This window comes from Mus caroli, chromosome 8 (genome assembly GCF_900094665.2).
Source record: "Mus caroli chromosome 8, CAROLI_EIJ_v1.1, whole genome shotgun sequence".
NCBI lineage: Eukaryota > Metazoa > Chordata > Mammalia > Rodentia > Muridae > Mus > Mus caroli.
This window is the reverse complement of record NC_034577.1, coordinates 115,336,154-115,354,739: the sequence shown is the minus strand read 5'-3', so window position 1 is coordinate 115,354,739 and position 18,586 is coordinate 115,336,154. Positions and strand designations below refer to the sequence as shown.

General features: G+C 49.1%; 1 pseudogene; it reads left to right on the top strand.

The window, feature by feature from the left end:
- The first annotated feature begins 320 nt into the window (after positions 1 to 320).
- Positions 321 to 18,586, top strand: part of LOC110300923 — a 49,689-nt pseudogene continuing 31,423 nt past the window's right edge.

Here is an 18,586-nt window from a genome sequence, read left to right as displayed (position 1 = left end):
ACCAGATTTAGTCTTTCTTCTGGTATACTCTGCCCCCCACCAACACAGGCGATTTCTCGTCTTCACAATGTGCATGGCCCATGGTAGTGCCATTCGTGGTAGTGTATAAATATGAAAGTAGATACTTGGGAGGTTAGGAGTGGGTGGGTAGTTGAGGAGGGATAGGATGAACTAACCTAAACTATAATTTTCTATGTCGAACTTGAGCAATGGGACAAGACATGCCTAAAACAACGTAGTGGAGGAAGATTTATTCTGGCTCACGATTCCAGAGGGATTGGTCTACGGCTGCTTCGCCCCAACTGCTGGGGTAGGACATCATGGCGGACAACTGTGTGACAGAGCTGCTCCCTCCTCACAGACTGGATCAGGAGGAGATTGACCCAAAGTAAGGGAGGGGGACAGATGCAATCAGAAGCCCACTGCCTCTCATGGCCTGCTTCCTCCAGGGAGGCCACACCTTTCAAAGTTTCTTAAACTTCCCAAAGTGGCACTGTCAGCTAAAAGCCAGACACTTAAGATGGAAATTTTAGATTAAACCCTAAGAAGCTGACATGGTGTGCCCCACCCCACCCCACCCCACAGTCACAGCCCTCGGGAGGTGGAGGTAGGAAAATCAGGCGTTCAAAGCCAACCTCAGCTACACGGTGAGTTTTCAGCCAGCCTAGGCCACATAAGTCCTTGCCTTTAAATAAATTAAACAAAGCATAACTGAAGAAAGGTCTCTCTAGAGGACACTAGACTCTTGGGTCACCAGTCTTGAGCTGCAGTTTCCAAAAGGTGACAGACAAAAATAATGGTGAATCTTCAGTTAGGAGTGACAGCTGAAAGCCAGCATAATGGAATGGAACACCGTTCTTAGATCCCTTCATTCCTGCTCCACCCATACTCCACCCGTGCTCCATCAGTGCTCCCTCCCTGCTCCACCCGTGCTCTAGCTGTGTTCCACCTGTGTTCCATTCCTGCTCCATCCCTGGTCCATCTGTACTCCAGCAGTGCTCCCTCCCTGCTCCACCCGGGCTCCATCCATACTTCATCTAGCTGTCTCGCAATCTATACCGAAGATGCTCCTGCAGCAGCCAATTTATTCTGCCTTCCACCTGACTAATGGTATAAATGTAATTTAATTTAAAACTTAACACAGGCAAATAATTGATAAATACGGAAAGCCAGGAGTTCCACCCTGTGCATAAAGCATGCACAAGAATAAAATATGTTTATTAGAATAATTACTAGTTTTGAAAAGTCTAATAATTACTGCTTGCTGGGAGCAAGCTCTTGGAGAGAAGGGGAGGTGGAGTTAACTTGGGCAGACAAAGAACGTGCTGTTTGCGGCTCAGTCATCAAGGAGGGACGAGCATCGCTTGCTGACCAGAACTTGCTCTGACAGAAGAAGAGACCAGGAGGTCCTGGTGGGAAAGCTGGGCCTTGGATCAAGTGACCACATTTATCAAAAGAATTTTTCAGAGAAGCAATGAGCAAGAGAAATGCATAGGTTTGCGGAAGGACTCTGTCACAGGGGCTGGCTCACAAGGACAGAGGCTAAGAAGCCCCTCCACATCCTTCTCAGGGTGGAAGCCCAGAGAATGTGTGATGTGGGGGCTGGTGGCCAGGGTGCCAGTGCTGCCTGTGCCAGGAGCTCACACCAGGGGTCCCAGCTCCAGCACAGAAAGTATGTTTACCCCACTTTTCCCTTTGTGTTCCAGCTGGGCCCTGGGAACTAGACACTACCGTATCAATGAGGGTAAGTTTCTTCCCTCAGTCCTCCAACTCAGGGGCTTCTCCAGAGAGACCCTACAGGCAGACCTGAGAGTTATATCTCACCGCCAGTACAGGACAAACTGAACTGTCCTGGTGACACTCCTGTCTGGCCCATGGGGTGGAAGTGAGTTTTGCCTCTGCAGGTTGGTCTCATCATCAGCTCCCTATAGCAGCCTCCAGTGCAACCAGGGCTGATGGGAAATCAATTCCACTCCCATTCCTGTTGCTAAAGAGACCCCTTGCAGATACTGTGAGGCCAAGCTCACTGTAGCTCTAGAGTAATGTCCACACTCCTCATGGTACTTAAGGGGAGAATGGTTCTACAGCAAGCAGTTGTGGAACAGATAGATCAGTCATGATGCAGCATGCTGGGAAAGCCCCTAGAATATAGACTGTCCTGGGTAGTTAACCTAGCCATACAAGGAAGAGATGATAAAACCTGGAGGAAGAGAAAGCATGCACTCTCTGTGAAATGAGGAAGGAGGTCTTCAGGCAAGCTTCCATCATTCATTCATTCATTCATTCATTCATTCATTCATTCTGGAAATGATTTGCTCCACAGAGAGCTATTGAATATCTGACCCATATTGGATATAGGAGCAAATGCCTTATGGTGATTTCTATTGATTGCCAACTTGACAGGATCTAGAAGCACCTAGGAGACCAACCTCTGGGGAGGAGGTTTCTAAAGTGAGTTTACTGAGGTGGGAAATCCCACCCTAAACATGAATGACACCATTCCATGATCTGATGCCCAGGAACCAAAAGGAGAGAGCAAAGCCAAGAGCCGGCACTCATCTCTGCTTCGTGACTGCAGATACACTCTGACCAACTGCCCTTTGGGCTTAGATTTTTCAAAACCTTCTTTAATAGAGGTTCTCAAATGCTTTGACCCTCCTTTTAGCCCACCATCTAAAGCTAGGGGAGAAAAGATGGTAAATAGGACTATTTAGAAGTAGTTCTTTGGGGGGTGGTTCCAACTTTGTTGTCAGGATACCAGCAGCTCACTTCAGCAGTGTCAGGATACTAAACACAGATCAACAGTGGCACCACGATCCAGCAGAAGCTATCAAACCTCTGTGAATCAGCAGGAGTCAGTGGGAGGGACCAGACCTGGGTTGCACAGAGAAGTTCTCTGCCATGCTTCTCTGCTCAGCGAAGACTGGAGACCAACAAAGCATTGCAAGGCTCGCTATGCAAGCACCCCATTACTATCTGTTGAGTCCTACTTATACTCTCTCCAAACAGTATGCGTTCTCCCACAGGTCTTACCTTGGCAAAACACCACGTGAATCTGCATCACGTGACACAACCTGAAACTTCCACTTCACTGTCCCATGTTTCTTCCACCATGCCTTCTCTGCTGTAGCGGATCGACCCTTCAAACTGTGAGCTGAAACAAGCTCTTCCTTCCTCAAGTTGCTTGTGCCAGTTGTCATAGCAACAAGAAGAGCATCAGACCGGCTTCGAAGCAAGAAAACATACCACGCGCTTGAAGCCTCTGAATAGAAGCTGGCAAGAAGAAAAGAGGAGTGAGAAGTGAAGGATGGTAAGGGCCTGAGCCACATGCTGTGGCTCACTCTGAGGGGAAGCTGCTCTCTCTGGAGGAGCAGAGTCGCTGCCTTTGAAGACACACCAAGGAGAGCGGGCAAGCCCTCCCATCTGCTCACAGTGGCTGCTGGCCCCTGTGAATGAAGCTGCATATGAAGTGTGCATTGAAAGGCTGTGCACAGCATGCTGCTGAGTTCAGAGCCAGGAGCCTGGGAAAGTTCCAGAGCCAGGCTGGCTTCTAGCAATGGGGTTACAGAGGAAGGCAGCTGGTCACTCTGGTCTACCTCTGTGACCATAAGCTCCTTTATACAGGAGAAGCCATTCAGAACAACTGATAGCCTCATGACCTCTGCTTACAAACACTGTACAAGAACCAGAGAGAGCCAGGCTGGGGTGGTTGCTGGTAGACAATCCCAGTACGTGGGAGGTTCAGGCAGGAGAATAACTGGGTTTGGAGACAGTATTTCTGGGCTACGAAGTAAGACCCTGTTTCAATAAACAAATCAGAGGAAAATGACTTTTTTTGTTTTGTTTTGTTGTTTTTGTTTTTCTCAGACACATAAAAGCAAAAACAAATTTCTGCTAAGGGAAAATGGGAAAATGAATTCCAAGAGTCAGGAATTGAACTCAGGGGTTAGCGGGGAGGGGGTGGGGGCTTTGCTTCCTGATGTTGGGGTAAAGACGATGACCAAAATCAATCTAGGTGCGTTTCAGCTTAAGGTTTATAGTTCACCATGGAGGGAAGTCCAGGCAGGAGCTCAGGGCAGGGAGCCTGGAGGCAGGAAGATAAGCAGTGGCGGCAGCAGGCAGCGGCCATGAGGGGTGCTGCTTACTGGCTTGCTTCTCCTGGCTTGCTCAGCCTGCTTTCTTACACAACCCAGAACCACCTTCCCAGGGGTGGCTCACCCTACAGTGGGCTGGGCCTTTCCACATTAATCAATCAAGAAAATGTCCCACAGACATGCCCACAGACAATCTGATAGGGGCATTTTCCTATTTGTGGGTCCCTCTTCTCAGATGATACCAGACTACAGCAAGTTTGATGCAAACAAGACAAAGCCACCACTAACAACAGCAGCAGCAACAACCACAATCACAATCATGACCAGCAGAGAAATACTGGAGGAAAGGAGGGTTGGAAGGGGCATTGGTGAGCAGAGGCGTGAAGAGATAGCAATCTTCCCCGGGGAAAGCAAACATAGACAGAGCTTGGGCAGCGTTCTTGCTGTGCAGTCATTGAACAAATATTTGTTATCATTCAAGGTGCGCTGGCACGTCTTACATGCCAGTGTGGAGTGATGCAGGCCCTGAATGTCTGCCTTATAAAAGGTACCCATGAGCAGCTAAAAGGTTTCCTACACTGTGGGATGATTTCTGTGATGGAGAGAAAGGATGAAGCACAGAGGGTTGGGGCGACTAGAGCATGGTGGGTAGATGAGTTTCTAGTCTTAAAATCAGCCTGGTCAATCAGAGGGGAGCTTGGGCTCCTGGGCTGCCATGGAGGCGCCCAGGGGTGAAGATGAGAATCAGTCTGAATTCATTTACCATCTCTGACACTCCATTGCTTCCTCTTGTTTTTCTATTCTAAGAGGTATAATAGGAGTGAGGCTGAGCTGTATCACAGTTGGCAGGCTGCAGGCCTGAGTCTAACCAGAACTGCACAAGTGAGGCATGGTGGTGCACTCCCGGAATCCCAGCATGTGGTAGATAGAAACAGGGGGATGAGATAACGAAAGTCATGCTTGGCTAGTCTGAGCCTGGCCTCAGATCCCAAGAACCTGTCTTTAACTCCCATCCACCAATAAGGCTATAATGATACAGTGTGGTAAGCCAGAAGGTTATGGAACCATAGCCCTGAAAGGGACACCTAGGAGGGTTAGTACACATGGTTTGTCCCTAAGAGACATCAGGATCACTACCTACCAATGGGGTGGAGGGTAGTTTGCAGCCAACTTGAGCCTTAGCTTCGGAGAAAAAGTATCAGTCTAAAGAAAAGACCCTTTCAAGTTGATACAAAGTGTTTGCCGAGCAATTTAGCCACCTGTGTTGAAATCCTGGCATGAGAGATTGTGGTAAACTGGAATGCTCTCCCAATTTAGGAAGATGTGGATTTTAATCCACCTCCCCAGCAATTAAGAACCCTGAGTAATCTCCCAGGGGACCCAGTAGTGGCCCATGAACACACACACACACACACACAGACACTTAAAATTAAATAAAAAATTTAGAGATGCAGAAGTTTGGGTTGTCCCAGATGTGCCTATAATGCCAGAAGCTTCGAAAGTACGTTTTACAATCCAAAAATCAGTTTTACTTATAAGTTTACATTTGGTCTTTTCTTCCTTCGGTTCATCTTCATACATAGGCTGAGCTCCACAGTGCTCCTGGGGGCGATTACGCAACACCAGTGGCCCCAGCTCATTGAGCCCAAAGAGGCATGACTTATAAACAGTGTTTAAGAAGGGTTTTCAGTTATGAAACATCCCTACCCTGTCATCAGGCCCCTGCTGGGAAAGACTCTCCTTTCTGAGCCAGAGAGGGAGGCTAGACCACTGTCCAGCTCGTAGGGACTTACCCCATCGCTGACCTCAGCAGAGAAGGAGACTTCCGTAGGCCATGCTGCCTTCTGAAGAGGGTACGCGATGGGAAGTGAACTCAGTTATAAACAATGGATTTAATCCACATCTGCAGCTCACGCCTACATGGGATGGATACAAAACAGACCAGGATGATCAGGAAGAAAGGGTCCCAGCTGGGTCTAGAGAAACTAGCTTCCTCCCCACCACCAGAACACTTGGCTTTCTCTTGAAAGAACTTGGTTTAGGGCGGAACAGAAACTGAGGCCAAGGCCACCTGAAGATGCCCTAAGGAAAGAGGAGTGTCACCTCTATCTGTCCTGAGCCAGAGCCTGGAATTCCCCACCTGAAAAGGGAGAGGTGGCCAGGAGACAGGGAACACCTGAGCTGAACACTTACCATCTCTGAGCTTAGGTCTAGTGAGTGGGTCCACCTGGCCTGGCCCTTGCTCCACTCAGTCTCATGGGCCCTCTTTCTGAGATAGCATGGGGGTGGGGCACAAGAGACTGTTGGAAGCTTGACAACTCAAACCCTTCCTTGTAACCATTACATTGGATATGTTGATAGTTGGTAAGCTGGGCACCAAGGAATCCCCTGGGGACTTCTACAGAGAAGCCTGAAGAGCTGATGATAACATACACTATGATCACAACAGGGGGATCGGGAGTTCAAGGCCATCCTCACCTATCTACGAGGTTGATAGAGACCCTGTCTCAAAACTTACAGAAACAAAACTCAAACCCAAGATACCCTCAGATCTTGGTGCCCTAACCCATGGGGCAGGAACCTAGAAGGAAGCCCAGGGATACATATGCCTTAGTAACTCTTCCATGACCCAAATGAGGAGCCAGGTCAGAGAACACCTGACACAAGGAATCCAAAAAGGGGTTCTAGTCCACTCTTTTTGAGTGATGAGAACCCTTTTCAGCATCCAACTCTTCCAGACCAATATAGAAAATGAGACAAGGCCATCTCCCTTTGAAAGGATGTTTCGATCAGGAGGCACTGGAGCTACCAATCTGAAGTGCTTTCACACAGCTGGCAAAGTTTAAAGCAGCGTCTACTTCCGAGCGCTGCTCTCAAGAGAAAACCCACACAGCCCTGCACTGTTGGCGGGAGCCTGGATTGATGCAATGTGTTTGCAGAGCAATTTAGCAATCTCTGTCAAAATCTTACAGGACATGGCTGTGATGAAGCTGTTCCAAGGCTTTTCTCTGTCTGACGTGTTTGCAGAAGCAAAGGCATCCATGTATCACAATGGCTCTCAAGGGGCTGTTTATCATAGCAGACCCTGAAATAGTGCTATGGGGTCAGCAAGAGACATTCACGCAGCCTGTGGTGCAACCACGCAGTGATTCTTGCTAGGCTGTCAGAGGAACCGGCTACATCTCTATTTGTCTGTCGCTGGGACATGCTTTTTTAAGGGAGAAAAAAGCACTTACATATGGTGGGGATTTATTTCAGGTAAAGAAAAATGAGTATCTGGGCTTTTACATGCATGGGATATTTAGAGGGAAACCAAGGAATCACACATAGGGGCTCCAGGGTAAAGATCTGGGGTGAGAATGTTTTTTGCTTACCTTTTATGTGTTTGCTGAATTTCTACCAGAAGCTTGTATTATCTTTCCAACTTAAAATTGAGCAATTAAAGCTAAAATAATCAAAAATGTACTCTCAGCTCCTTGGGAGGCTAAGTCAGGAGGATTGTAAGTTCAAGGCTAGCCTGAATAACTTAGACAGAGCTCACCTTAAAAAGAAAAAGAAGGGGCTGGGGATACAGCTCAGGGGTAGATTGTTGGCTAGAATAAAACCCTAGGTTCAGTCTCCAGATCTGTGGTACTGTGAAAGAAAGAAAGAAAGAAAGAAAGAAAGAAAGAAAGAAAGAAAGAAAGAAAGGAAGGAAGAAAGAAAGGAAGGAAGAAAGGAAGGAAGGAAGAAAGGAAGGAAGGAAGAAAGAAAGAAAGAAAGTGAAAAAGAAAGAAAGAAAGAAAGAAAGAAAGAAAGAAAGAAGAAAAGAAAGTAAAGGAAGAATGAAAGAAAGAGAAAGGAAAGGAAGACAGACAGACAGACAGACAGAAACTTGAAAAGTAACTAGCAACCTCTGCATGCATGGCGACCTTACTTCCTGGTCTCAGTCACTACAGAGAGCCGGGCATGCTGCATCTCCTACTTACATCTCTGCATCCCCCCACCTCCCACCCCAGCCACATGGACCATCCATCCACATGAACTTACCTCCTCCTGCCTTCAGTACCTGCCAGGCTCATGCTGGTCCCAAGTGTCTATGTATTAGAGAAATACATATATTGAAGAGTTTTCAAGGAGCTGCCAGGGTTAGGGATAGGAGACACACAGGCCCGCTCCATCCTCCCGGAGCATATGGGCATTCTATACTTGTCTCCAGATCAGAAATACAGGCTGTGGGTGCTACTCTTCCCTAAGGCATGGACAAGCCGTGTTGGGAGCTGTGTTTTCTCCAACCAACAGTGTAACAATACTGACTCCGTTTCCTGGCGATTAGGTACCGTGCCTTTAAATGTACCACCCATCTCTTCATCCCAACCTGCTAACCAGATGCTATTTTGACCCCCATTTTACATCTCAGAAAACTAGCTGACCAGTGGTCTCCATGCAGACAGATCTTTGCCACCGCTTGGCCACCCTGACTAGTTCCTAGGGCCCATTTTTCAGAGCCTGGCATTCACAGACCTTTCCTGCATTTTACAGGTCTGTTCTGTAGCAGTAAATGATGGTGCAGACACTGAGGGATGCATCTGGATCTCAAGAAAGAAGCTAAAACGACAAGAGGAAAGAGGCCAGTGCAGTCCTAGTGGTGTGAGGACGAGGGCTAATGAACAGAAGTCACGCTGAGAGAGTTATTGAGCTGCAAGCCAGGGGTCACCTTCATAAGCTGCTGTGGGAGGCAGATGCCAGTCACTGAATATTGCCTCCCCCAGAGATAATTCACATCAGAAAGTCCCCTCCAAAGTAATAGTATGAGCAGGTAGGGACGTTTGGGCAGTCTGAAGAATGGAGCCCTGTGAACTGGTTAGTGTTCATAAGAAAGACTTCAGAGAGCTCCCTGCCCTCGTCCTGCCATGCGAGAACCATCAAGTAGGCACTGTCTGTGAGCAGGAAACAGCCATACCAGATGCTGAGCCAGCCTAGCATCCATCTGGGACACCAGTCTGCTGTGAGGAGTCGACTCTTGCTCTTTTCTCTTTCCATACTGGAGATTGAATTCAGGACCCACTCATGCTAGCCAAATGCTCTCCCACTGGGCTATCCTCAGCCCTCTACTGTTTATTTCAAGACCATCTCCCTAAGCCGCCCGCCCAAACTCACTATGTATCCCACACAAACCTTCACCGCAGGAGCCTTTAACCCCTGCCTCTTGCATAGCTGGGATTACAGTCTTGTGTCACCAGACAGAGGCTTCAAACTTGTATTCTGTAAGCTATTAGTGGGGTTTTGTCATGCAGCTCTGGCTGACCTTGAAATCACGGTGAAGCTTAGGATGACCTTGAACTCCTGATCTTCCTGCTTCCATCCCTAAATACTGGAATTACAGACATACACCACCGTATCAAGTTCGTATAGTGCTGCAGACGGAGCCCAGGGCTTTGTGGGTGTTACATAGGCACTGAATCAGCTGTGGGAAGGAAAGCATCTATATTTCTCCCAAATGATCACACTCAAACCCATCCTCAGCCCCTTCTGCCCATGTCTGTCTCCTAATCCTCTTGCTCCGCTGGAGATCCCAGTTGTAGTGTCGGGGTTTAGCAAACCTTGCTAAGACTCTGAAGTTCTCTCTTGTCTTTCCATTCCACTTGGCTTCTCTGGAAAGCCAGTCTTCAGGGGTCTCCTCCAGGTCTCTCTGAAGCACCCAGACTTTACTGCAGAAGGGGGGCCACCTGCCTTTACTGTCTTGTCACCTGTAGCAAGGATAGCTTGGGGGGAGGGGCTGGGACGTCAGCTCGGTGTACAGTGTTTGCCCAAACGCATCAAGCTTTGGGTGCAGAGAAAGACAAAAACAAAAACTAAGTGTTTAGTCTGTTTTCTATCACTGTGATAAGAGTCCATGCCTGGAAGCAATGTGGGAGGGAAGAGGTGTTTTTCACTTTCCAGCTTACAATCCAGTCATTTCAGGAAGCTAAGGCAGGACTTGGAGCAGAAACCGTGGAGGGGGGATGTTGCTCACTGGCTTGCTCCCCATGGCTTGCTCAGCTTGCTTCCTTATACAACCTGCCCAGAGGTGGTACTGTCCATGTGGGTTGGACCCTCCCATATCAACCATTTAATCAAGATCATGCCCCAGGCCAATATGATGGAGACATTTTGTCAATTGAGACCTTCATCCCCATGTCTGTCTCCTGAGAAGGGGGAACTCTTCTCAGATGATTCCTAGCTTGTATCAGGCTGACAGAAACTAACAAGGACACTAAATGAGATCACAGAGCAAATAGTCCAAGGCAGCTCCCCGGCTAAAAGACAAAATCCAAAACCAACCAAACGAAAACTCCCGAAAGCACAGCCGTCCGACTCAGACCCCTCCCTGGACCCCCCAATTGTTTGTGTTTGGAGCAGTGCAGTCTGCTCTCGGGCAGCTCACCTTGTGCAGTAGACACGGGGCCCCAGTTTTGTTCAGTTCCTGTGAGGGCTTTGGTAAGAGTAGGAAAAGACCATGCTGTCAGCTCCATCCTGCCCAGAGTGTGCGGTGGATGCTTGGTGCTGTATCACCGAGAGACAGCTTTCAGAGCATCATGGGAAGAGTGCAGGAAAAGCCTGCCTGCACTTGCTGCAGCTGTGCTTTCCCAACACTTGAGTCTGACAAGCTGTTTAGAACTTGAAACCAGGAAGGCCTTGAGCCTGGTTGCTTTCTTGTAGAACACAAAGCTGTAGTAACCTGAGCAGCTCTGACTGGGCAGGGCACTAGCCCTGGGCTACTTTGTATACAAACCTGACCTTACTTAGTTCTCTCAGTGCTAGAGGCAGGTGCAGCGATGAAAAGTTTGTGTCAGCTTTGTTTTCTGGACCTGGAATAAGGCTCCCCTGTGAGGTAAAGCATTGTCAGCTATGGGTATAGGTAGTTAAAGTCCGTCTGCACCCCAAGCCAGGACCCATTTTGTCTAGTCTGGGGCATAACAAGGTCCCACATAGTCGTTAGGGGTAAACAGTTTAGACTGCCTCATCTTTCTTGTGGAGCTGCAGTTCCTCCATCCTGAGTCCCTACGACCAGAAACACAGATCATCTGGTCCACAGCCAAGTTGTCTGAGCCCCCAGTGCAGCCGTGAAGCTGGAGATGGTAAAGCCAGCCTCTGAGGCCTCCTTAAGACCCACTCCCCACCCCCATTCATCTGAAATGACGTCTTTATTTCTTCTCTAACCCAGCTTTCGCAAACCACTGGAGAGATGAAATCAGTTTGGAATTTAAGCCTCTGGGTATTTGGCCATGTCCCTGATGGGGGATGGACCACAGCATAGCTCAGATGGTGTTTCTGGGTCCTCTGTTGGCCCTGGTCCTTGGGCAGCTGCAGTTCAAGTCAAGACCTGAGACTGCAGCTGGATGTCATCTCCTCACACACGGAGGGTCACTGGCCCTGCTTCTCCCCCTCCTCCTGCTCCTGTGGGCCCTGGGAGAAGGCATCATCCCAGATTTAGTCATAGCACTTTAACAAGTGGTTCACACAGAACCCTCAGACAGGCTCGGGGTCTTCTTCATGAAATGATAGCTTCTACTCTGCAGTGACTTCCCAATGGCACTTCTGGGTCTCTGCTTTAATTCAGCCAAGTGCCTAACAGAAGAGCGTAGTGCATAGGGAAGGAAGAGAGTGCAGAGAGCTCCCAGGAGAGACCTGACCCAGAGAGCCTTGTCTTCTCGAACCTTCTCTCCTTCCTGCCTCAGATCAGACAGATGGCCTCCTGAGATTCTTTGTTCATTTTCTAGCCTTGGGTAGAGACACTGAACTGGCTCTGTTCCTGCACCTTTGAGTCTCTGCTCATTCATTTCCTGATGTCCAGCATTGCAGTCTCAGGATGAGTGAGTGCCATGGCCCAGTGTGACAGCCTGGCACAACGGGGTAGAGGTGAACAGTAGACACTTGGGACTGTTTGCTTGGGTCAAAACACTGTGTGATTTGTGTGCTCTTTGCCTCAGTTTCACCATCTGAGAAATGGGGTGTTATGGGCTGAATGATGTCTCCCTGAGGTTCGCATGCTTGAGCCTTCAGGAGCTCAGAATGTGACTGTATTTGGAGGCGGGGTCTTTGCAGGAATTGTCTGCTAGTGTGAGGTCCTTGGGGTACCCCTAATCCAGGGTGACTGGGGTTCTCATTGGAAGAGATCAGGATACAAACACACACAGAGAGGAACAGTGTCCCAGGGTATTAGAGGGCAGTCACCAGCCTGAGAGGAAACCAGCCTTCTCACCTGTAGGCCTTGGACTTCCAGCTCTCAGGACAGTGAGGATGTCTGTTGACCAAACCCCACTGGCCTGCAGGGTTTTGTTATGAATGTTCCAACAGAAGACACAGAGGATGTTTTGTAGTGATCACTAGTCTAGAGCCTGGTCTGGCTATGTTGACTCTAAAATTCAACTCTCTTAGATCAGACATTTGCTAAGTCTGGAATTCTGAATAAGTCAGTTCAGAGCATCAGGTGCCTAGACTGGGTCGTGGGCATAAAACTCACAGCACCTGCCATGTATGGAGCTCAGGGACACCGAGTACCAAAGGCCACAGCAGCAGTAACCAGGGTTTGACAAGAAAAGCAACCTGGTTCTAAAATGAGCAAGTCAGTGCCAGGCAAGACTGCGTTCTTACCATAAACTGTACCTCCCTAGACAAACCAAAGTGAATATTGTGAAACACAGAAGTAAAGGCTGTGTCACTTACCGGTATGATCCCCAGTGAGAGCTGGAGTCACTCTTGGTGGACAAGCCTCCTCAGAGCAGGAGTCTGAGCCCAGAGGGCTGCCCACTGGTCTCGACAGTTGGCATTGCATATGGCACCCCCTGGACACAGGCTCCTGTCGCCTTCTATCTAATCCACAACCCAGAGCTTCCAAAGACAACAGCAGCGGAAACCCAGGATAAACAGCAGTGATTTACTAATGCTGGGCAAACATTGGGAAGGGGACCAAAAATAGCGTTGGCCATTGCTCATCCTTCAAGAGGAAGCAGCTTCTCAAATGGCTCCTCAGGCGTTGAGTGTTGGAAGCCGAGTTAACTCTTCCAGACCATCTATCCGAGGGCTCTAGGGGCACCGGGCAGCAGAGGTGGGCATGAGCCATGTGTTCCCTGAGCTGGGGCAGGAGACTTCGGTCTGAAACAGGCTGGGTTATGAATCATATATAGAGTTCCCGTGACGCTAGGGCTAGCCTTTGGTCAGTGCACGAAGGCAGGGCTAGCCCTCAGTGTTGCAGCCCCGTTTATATTGGTCACTTTTCTTGTCGCTATGATCAAACCCTTGAAGAAGGTAAGTTGAGGAAGGAAGGTTATATTCGGGCTCCCAGTTTGAGAGGACACAGTCACTCATGGGGGTGAAGGTATGGTGGAGGGGCTTGAGGCGGTTGGTCCCATTGCATCTACGATCAGGAAGCAGAAAATGATGGCTGATGCTCACCCTTACAGACATGCCCACAGGTAGTTACCATGGTGATCCTAAACCTTCGTAAAGCCGGCAATGAATATTAACCACCATACTGCCTGTTAGCTGGGAATCAGCAAAGCCCAGCTTCTCTCTCGGCTCTGCCAGGCAGGACCAGCAGCCAGATGTGGAAGCTGAGCCTCAGCTTGCTTGCCTGGGATACAGGCTTCCCTGGAATCTGTGTATCCGCTGACTACATCCTGGCAGGTAATGAGTGAACTGGCACATTTATAAAGAGCATGGTGGCTCGGGTCTGAAATCCTAGTGCTCCAGAAACTGATGCAGGAGGCTTGTGAGTTTGAAATCAGCCTGTCCTTAAAAGGGGAAAAGAAGCTAGGCTGTGGTGGCACACACCTTTAAATCCCAGCAGTTGGGAGGCAGAGGTAGGTGGATCTCTGAGTTCGAGGCCAGCCTGTTCTACAGAATGAGGTCCAGGACAGCCAAGGCTACACAGAGGAAACCTGTTTATAACTGTAATGTCCCTTTACACTCATGTTGCTCTCACATCACTCCCAATAAATAATTCACCACAGGCCTGATGAGTATATGTAGTCAAAAGATGGGGTGCAAGGAAGCAGACACCCTACAGAGAGGACCACAGCATTTGCTTCTGCAAGGATTGTGACAGGGTCTGTGTGGGCGGACCGCCACCAGGATCCCACTGTCCATGGCTTCTCTCATTTTTGGCAATGACATTTCAGACACTGTGGAAAGCAGATATTTCTGGGGGAGGCTTGATCATTGCGCCTGACCTTTAGGAGAAATGTAAGAAATCAGGAGCTGGAATGAGGAGGAGAAATTCTCCAGGCTCCATTCCCCCTCTGCCTGCCTGCCGAGGGCAGCGTAGAGAATAACACAAGGGCTCGGTGTCGGCTCCAAGCGCAGAGATTTAGTACAAATTCACTATTTCCTTCCTCGGCTTCCGGTTCGGTTAGTCATGGGGAGGTCTGAGTTTTCCTTTCCCAGAATCCTGGCCTAGAGCTTGCCTTGGCATTTCATCACAACTCCCTCTGAAAAGCCTCTTGTGTTTCTGTTAGGGTGAGCGCTGGAAAATGGCTCCTGCCCAAAGTGACTCAGGGCTCCTGGGACAACTGGCGAGGATTGGTCCTGACATATTTCCCAGCTGCTGATGAGAGAGGCAGGGTCAAGGCCTGGTAGAGGCAGCTCCAGCTCTCACACCTGAGGCTAGATGTGGGAGGTCAGAGGTCGCAGGTCGTAAGGAAAGAAAGCTCAGAACCGTCCCTGGCTCCCAGCGGCTGTCTGTCACTCAGCTGCTCAGGCTCCAAGGGTACCCTTGTGGATGAGCAACAGGGCTTAGACATGCTGCCTCTATGGGATGGCTGCTTCCTTCCATGGATGCGACTACAGAAGAACCACTAGATGCAGAGAGAGGAGATCATGTCTGGCCGGGCCCAGCTCCCCACAGCCTCACTCCTGAGGACCTAGGGAGACTTGGACCCTACACTACTTCTTTCTTAACCCTGCTTTGAGGACTTGTGGGGCACCGAGAACTGACTCCATCTTTCACCTGGACCAGTACCATCTATATCCCATCTATGTAGTATTTGGGGGTCCTGCTAATCCTGTTTTTGGAGATAGTCTTATGCAGTCCAGGCTGGCCTCGAACTCACTATGAAGCTAAAGATGACCTTGAACTGCTGGTCTTCCAGCCTCTACCCCCTCAGTGCTTGGTTAACAAGCGTGGACCCTCACTTCTGGTTCATCCATTTATTCTTGAACAGCTTGTCATAAAAACACCATGCTGGGCCCTGTGCCAGGTCCCACTCTAAAAACCATTTGTATATCACTCCATTTTACTCTCTGAGAAGCCTGAGAGAGGGTTGTCATAAGGCCAGCATTGCCCTCCCACCTGCCAAATGAGGGAGAGAGAGTCTAAGGCACAAAGGGATCCCCTTCTTAAGGGTGTGACTAGGACAGGACCAGGGTAGCCAGACCCATACCTGGGCCTCTGTGTGCCACGTCACTGTGGTCCTCCTGTACAGCTACTATAGGCAATGGCAGCTTGCGTCTCTTCCTGAGAGTGTGTGTGCATTTGCTCTGGTCTGGTTGTCTGGGGCTTCATGTACTGCCATCTAACCCCCAGCCCCCCTCCAGTGAGGTTCTAAGAGGTAGAGATTCCATCTGGGAGCCGATCAGAGCAAAAGGCTTCCTGGTTGGGGAACACTACTGAATCCATGTGGCTCAGAAGAGGGAGCAAGACCCAGACATACACCGGAGTGCTTCCTGTCTCCTACCCTGTGACGCTTTACACTGTCTTGGGGACTCTGCCGGCAAAAGACACCTCCACATTCATCCCTTCAACCCTGACCCCTGGAAGCACGCACAAAGTGAACATGTTTTCTTTATGGCTCTCCTATGCTGAGAGGATATTGCGGGCAACAGAACTCAGACAAACATAACACTTGTAAATATGCCCACATGTACTACCTATAATATAAATCTATAGTCTTTCTTTAGATAAATAGCACTTAAACTTTCTTGCATCACGTACAGAAACATTCGTTCTACAGATACTCATATGCAGCTATGTTTCTCTTTTATTTATTTTTAAATTGTGTGTGTGTGTGTTTGTGTATGGTCACACGTGTGTCACGTATATGTGGACATCAGAGGACAACTTGTGGAAGTCAGTTCTCGACTTCCATCACAAGGCTCCTGGGGACTGGACTCAGATCATGAGGTTGCAAGCACCCTCACCTGATGAGCGTCTCACTGGCCCTGCCATTAAATGGCTGCCTACTGCATCCCATCATAAAAGCAGTAGTTTGGAAACTGTCCTGACATGAGACTGGGCTGTTCCCGTTGTTTTATATTTAAATTACGTGGCATTCCAACACTGAAGCAGCTGTCCTCTCAGATATAGCTCTTCACCATAAGGGTTGTGACAGGCAGGGAGGCCACCTCAGTGGGATTCACAGTCTAGTTCCTAAAACTTTCCCTGTGTTGTGTTATGTGGCACGAAAGACTCTAGAGGTGGAATCAAAGTTATGGACCTGAAGCAAAGATTATCACAGACTGTCCGGATGTAATTGCTGGAGTCTGGGCTGCAACCTGGGTGTTGATGCCTCTCACCTTCATATGATGAGCGGTCTCCTAAGTGATAGGGTTGAGGTGTTAGATTATGAAGGCCCCATGAAAGAGATTGATGCTGGTGTGGTTATACATTGTAATTCTGGCACTTGGGAGGATTGCTTTGAACTTGAGGCTCTCCTGAGTTACATAGTAAATTTCAGGCCAGTCTTGGTTATGGTGTGAGACCTCAAAAAAAAAAAAAAAAGAGGGAGAGAGAGAGAGAGAGAGAGAGAGAGAGAGAGAGAGAGAGAGAGAGAGAGAGAGAAAGAGAAAGAGAAAGGGATGGAGGACAGGCCTTCCTTCATGCAGCTAGGCTGGGACCAGGAAGCAGATGGAAGATGAGGAGATGAACATGCATGAGGGACATAAAGAGAGGCAGACGACACAAGGCAGGAAGGAGATGGTGCAGCGTGCGGTGCTGCCAAGAGCAGAGCAGCCTTAGGCAGGTCTCCAGGCCACTCAGCTTTGATGCAAGGAGCCCCACAGGTGCAGCATCTGAGCTGGAGACAAGAAGTACTCTCACTTTGGCTTTACCCTGAGCTCCAGCCACAGTCTGCCATGAGGAGCTGTACAGAGCTAAGGTCAGAGGGAGAGGGCACCTGGTGGAGGATCCAGATGGCACAGAGCACGTGTACCGGCTGACTCTGTTCCTGTGTCCCCACAGAGCAAGTGTGCTGGCTGACTCTGTTGCTTGTCTCCTCACAGAGCATGTATGGCGGTTGATTCTGTCGTGTGTGTCCTCCAAGTCCCACTTACAGACAACACCGTTCTCACAGCCTCACTTTAGGTATAATAAAAATGGGAATAAAAATTATGAGTATCTAAGGATGAGGAACACACACACACACATATATATATATATATACCTCAGACTTATTAGTAACATGTGTTCATATATGCACACATGTGCATGCATGGACACACATTTGCAGCACATACATGCTTCCATTGTATCCTTCACTCAGAGGAGGTTGTTCTAAAGTGACCATTGCTGTAATTTCAGGACTGATTAAAATGTATCTGAGAATTCACCCATTTCCATTCAGCCACTAATGGGAAATGAAACCCAGGCCACCAAGGACTACAGTTTCTTCTGTCGCAGCATGGTGTGCTTTTTGCCCACACAGGAGATGCCACGCCCCTCAGAGGGCCAGGGCACAAGTGCACCTGAGCACTGGCCCCATGTCATGTGCATTAGCGCAATGAGAAGGCTCTCCCGACAGCTCCTGCAGCCTCGCTTCTCAGTGGACGGAGTATTCAAGTGATGAATATGGACTCCAGGAGAAATGTTACCGAGGTGAGTAAAGGTTAGAGACGCAAGACCTTTTCTGTCTTGGAGAGAACCAGGACAGATTACTATAATTTACCTCTCCTCGGGGCAGCAAATGGGAGGCAGAACAAAGTCTTTTAAAAGAACCACTTAAGGTAATTTATCTAAGTGGTTCCCAAATGTCAGCTGCAGACCGCTGTGACAGTCATCCGGCCTTTGGGAGCTTGAATTCTGGCAGCTGGGACCCACTGGCTCTGAGCGTCTGAAGCATGCTCGGAAAGCTGTTGTTGTGAGGTCCTTTGGGTGTGGACGCTGTTGTCCAGCACCCTGGATAGAAGTCAACGATGAGGCTGGAGCCGTGAGGCAGAAGACCCCACACCCGGATCCAGCAAGCTGGGCCATCCTGCCACCTCAGTGGGCTCCTTCCCTAGAGCAGGTCACCCCTGCAGTCACTGCAGGCCAGCATGGCTCTCTGAGGAAGACTCAGTACTTTGAGCTCTGTGAAGGCAAGCATGCTGCATCCACATTGAACAGTCCTTCTCTCCCACAGCATAGCTGTTTCCTACTGTGACTCTAGCCCAGCGGTTGGAACAAGTGTCAGCGTGTCCCAGCTCATCATCAATACCACTGCCTGGACCCCACCCCACTTCGACCACCCTTCCTGTTCTCCCACCATCCATCCCCATTC